Raw genomic sequence first — 4,150 nt, 5'->3', positions numbered from 1 at the left:
AACAAATTTTGTGTTTCAGATTTGGGCAAGAATTACAGTAGTTAGGGGAGTGGATGAGCACAGGATGTGCATGCATGCCCTATGCTGACGATAGAAGTTTTAAATCCACGAACTCTGTGTGAAAACCCACAGCTGAACATACTGTATGTGATATGAATTGACTTCAGGCAACTTTAGACATTACGTGAAAATGGACAGGCACTGAGAAGGAGAACTGATTTAGGAACAGGAATTGCAAACCATGGAGATGGTCTTCAATTTATCAAGACTAAATGACTGAAGACCACCAAAGGCTGCAATGCTCATTCCCCACATCATTAAAAAAGTGCTCGATGGGCATGAGCAACACACCGATGATTTACACTGATGTCATTCTTGTGGGTAAGAGGGAAGGCCCTGGGAACATTATAGTCTAGTCAGCTTGAGATACTGCATCCTGTGTAGTTATGGTGGAGACAAAAAAAAAAAAAAAAAAGAATTTTTATGCCTAAATGTGCTCAGTAATGCTCAGACCTTTGTGCTGACAGTACATTACAAAACCTTATATATTACATAAAACATTTCACATGAATAATCTGAGATATGTTAATTCCTCTGAAGCAATTCTGTTCCAGATATCTTGGAGAGATGCAATGATAAACTGATCGAGTACCATCATCAGGCCCTGGTTGCATTGAACCAGTCCTGTCATGCAAGTGATTGACCACACCTCAAAACACATAAATGGGAAGCAGTGGCTTCACCTAGGCTCCTGTGTCCAGTGTGGCTTCATGCAAGAGTGTGGAACAGCAGTAAAACAAAACCACATCCACAGACATACCCACAGCAAATGACACGTACCCTAAAATTTTCTCAGTATTATTTGGAGGCCAGTTCTGACCAGTGGGACTGTGGAATGAACAGAGACAGACAGAGACATGAAGCACATCATGGAGCATTAACTGTGTTTATATATCAATTTCACTATGGAAAATTTTGGTTATTGCAGCTGGAAAGACACAAGGGACAAGAGCTTTGACTCAGCTACTGTGCATCGTGCATCTCTGTTTCTTTGACCCTAAACTGTTATCTGTTTTAATGCCTGTTTCTCTTTGTTTATTTAATCACAGGCCTCCCTTAATACATGTTCCATAACAGGCCCTCACTCCCACCCTGCCTCACCCACCTACTAAAAAAAAGCACAGAGTGTTTTAGCATGTGGATGCTGCAGTGTTCTTACACACCACAAGAGGGATCAGAGGGGGGGACTGCAGCAGAAAGAGAGGTTTGCCATACAGAGCGTCAAGACTAATCTTTAAGATGCCTAAAGGAAATTGTTTAAAACAGGAAGCACAGATCGTTTAAATTCTTTTTTTTTTTTTTTTTTTTTTTTGGATAACCATTTTCAAGTCTCTCCAGAGATAGGATTCAATAGGATTGAAGTCAGGGTTCTGACTGGGACACTCTAGGACATTCACATTCAGTTGTCTGCTGCATTGTCTTGGCTGTGTGCAGAGGGTCATTGTTCTATGTAAGACTCAGGACCTTTGGCCCAGTCCAAGGTCTTGAGTGCTTTAGACCAGGCTCTCATTAAGAATATTTCTGCACTTTAAGCTATGAAGGCCCCTGTGCTCTTGGGAACCATATTTTTTTTTTTTTTTTTTTTTTTTTTTTGTTGCCTTCCACCGATCTGTGCCTCAATACCACCCTATCTCTGAGTTCGGCAGGTCCTTTAACCTCATGGCTTGCTCTCTGTGAGACCTTATATAGACAGGTGTATGTCTTTCCAAATCATGTCCAATCAGTTGAATTTGCTGCAGGTGGACTCACATTGAGGAGTAGAAACCTCTCAAAGCTAATCAGGAGAAATGGTGGAGGCACCTGAGCTGAATTTGTCACAGCAAAGGCTCTGAATAATTATGTCCATGTGATATTTCAGTTTTTCCTTTTTAATAAATTTAAAAACTTCTGAAATTCTGTTTGTTCTTTGTCATTGTGGAGTATTGAGAGTTACTCAATTAAGGAAAAAAGAATTTAAACAATTTTATCATAAGGCTGCAACATAACAGAATGTGAACAAAGTAAAGGGCTCTGAATATTTTCTGAATGTGCTGTGTTTTGTGATTAATTTGTAGTGTGTCTTTATTCCCTAGTTTCATGAGAAGGACGGAACAGAAGCAAGTCAGATGAATTTTCTGTTGCATCAAGTTTAGGAGTAAGCAATACCACGGTTTTCTTTTCTATGAAATTCCAAGTAATACCACCAAAAGATCTGCCAAACACCTCAACAACAAAAAATTCTTCAGTCTTGTCACACATTTTCACTGTTTCCTCTGTTTCCTCCCTTTCTCTTTCTTATCATCTTCTCTCCTTGCTCTTGTTGTTCTGTCCATTCTTTCCTTGCTTTCCATCGACGCTGTTTCCTGTGCTATCTGTATTTGCATTCAGTTCCTTCTCCCTGTCTCCATTTGCGCTGTCTTGAAATGTTTTAGTTCAAATGTATCGCACAGCCAGCTGCAGATACTGGGTAAGCAACACTCATTCACAGTGAATTAGCAGATTGTCCCTACTCCAAACAAAAGACTTATCCGAATGGACTCTCTAACCTTCCTGCTCTCAGTGTTTGATGACCAGAGATTATTATTGCCACGAAAAATCTCTTCCTGTTTTGTCATGATAATCTCCTTGGGTTCAGTACATCTTTGCTCCACAGAAATTTGATAATACTTCAGAGGAAGCTGGATGTGTTTCATGTGTTGAAATTTTCGCAACACCAGAAGTGCTGTGATTCCTGGATATCTTGGCATGTTAGCAGATTTGCTTTTAATGTCTTGTTGACTTTTCCATGTGTCATAAATTTTGCTGGCAACAGGACTGCTGATTCTGTCCATTCATTGACGTTAACCTATCTGCCACACACGCAGTAGGACATTCGACCACGGGGACGTATTTGTCAGACAGCAAACCATGGTGGGATGAGAATGTGACATCCCCTTCACTCAGCGACGCAACAGCGGAATTTCCTATGTGGCTGTACTGGCTCTGATTGGCCCATTCAGGGAGTAACAGGAAACAGGGAGATATATATCAGTCAACTGGAGGCTAGCACTCAAAACCTGTGGAACAATAAATATAACAGTATGTGCATGCACACACACACACACGCACACGCACACACACACACGCACACACAGTATTCTTTCCTATAAAAACATTTGGCTGCTGTTGCGGAGACTGCTACTTGTTGCAGTCACACACGACAAATAGTGACCATCACTACTCTTCTAGTAGCCTTAAACATACACACACACACCACACTTGTACTTAATGTAGCATCTGCTTCATGTCACATCAAATTTTTTTTTTTTTGGCGCTAAATGGCAGTTCAACGGCACCATGAATTTAGTGTGTTATTTTATCAAAAATAAAACACTCACATACCAGAGGTATTGTTTAAGTTACTTGTTAAAGCAGCCATGATTTATATGTTTAGAATAAAAATGAATAAAAATGCATCAAATGAAAACGTGAAAACAATGTCAGTACAATTGGTGTTGCTCATGGCGACGAACCTGCAGAGAATTATCACCTGGATCTGGAGCTCCCCTCAACTTTTACATTACAGCGAGTTTCAGCACATTTTTCATCTGTCTTGTCTCCTCCAACTCCCGAAGGAAATGACTCTCTCAGCTGCTAAACGCTCCACTGTGCTGACCAGCTAGCTGCCACCTTTTACTGTCTGCCATTTGGTGCTGGACCAGTTGCACTCAGAGGTGGGCCGGTCTTCATTCCAAAGGGGCCACAAATTCAATGAATGCTCTGAGTGTTGAGGACTAATTCACTGAATGTTTTCTAACCTCTAAATCTACACAACTACACAAAACAGTCAGACTGTAAAAAAACATGTTCCTCTTATGAGATATAAACACATGGTACACACAGATATCAGTCCAGACTGTCCAAAATGTGTCAAGAGACCCAAGGTCTATGGATTATTATTAGGTCTAACAAGAAACCCAGCACGTCATGAAGCATGCATTATCGGTCTGTGTCTGTCTGTGACCCTGTGTGTTCCGCTGTTTTCCTGTTACTGACTTTTTGGATGTCATGGAAACAAAAACACAGTGGGATAACAGAAAAGAGCAACCACGGCAAGGCTAAGCATGTTAGA

Source organism: Toxotes jaculatrix, chromosome 16 (assembly GCF_017976425.1).
Source record: "Toxotes jaculatrix isolate fToxJac2 chromosome 16, fToxJac2.pri, whole genome shotgun sequence".
NCBI classification, from domain to species: domain Eukaryota; kingdom Metazoa; phylum Chordata; class Actinopteri; family Toxotidae; genus Toxotes; species Toxotes jaculatrix.
This window is presented reverse-complemented; position numbering follows the sequence as displayed.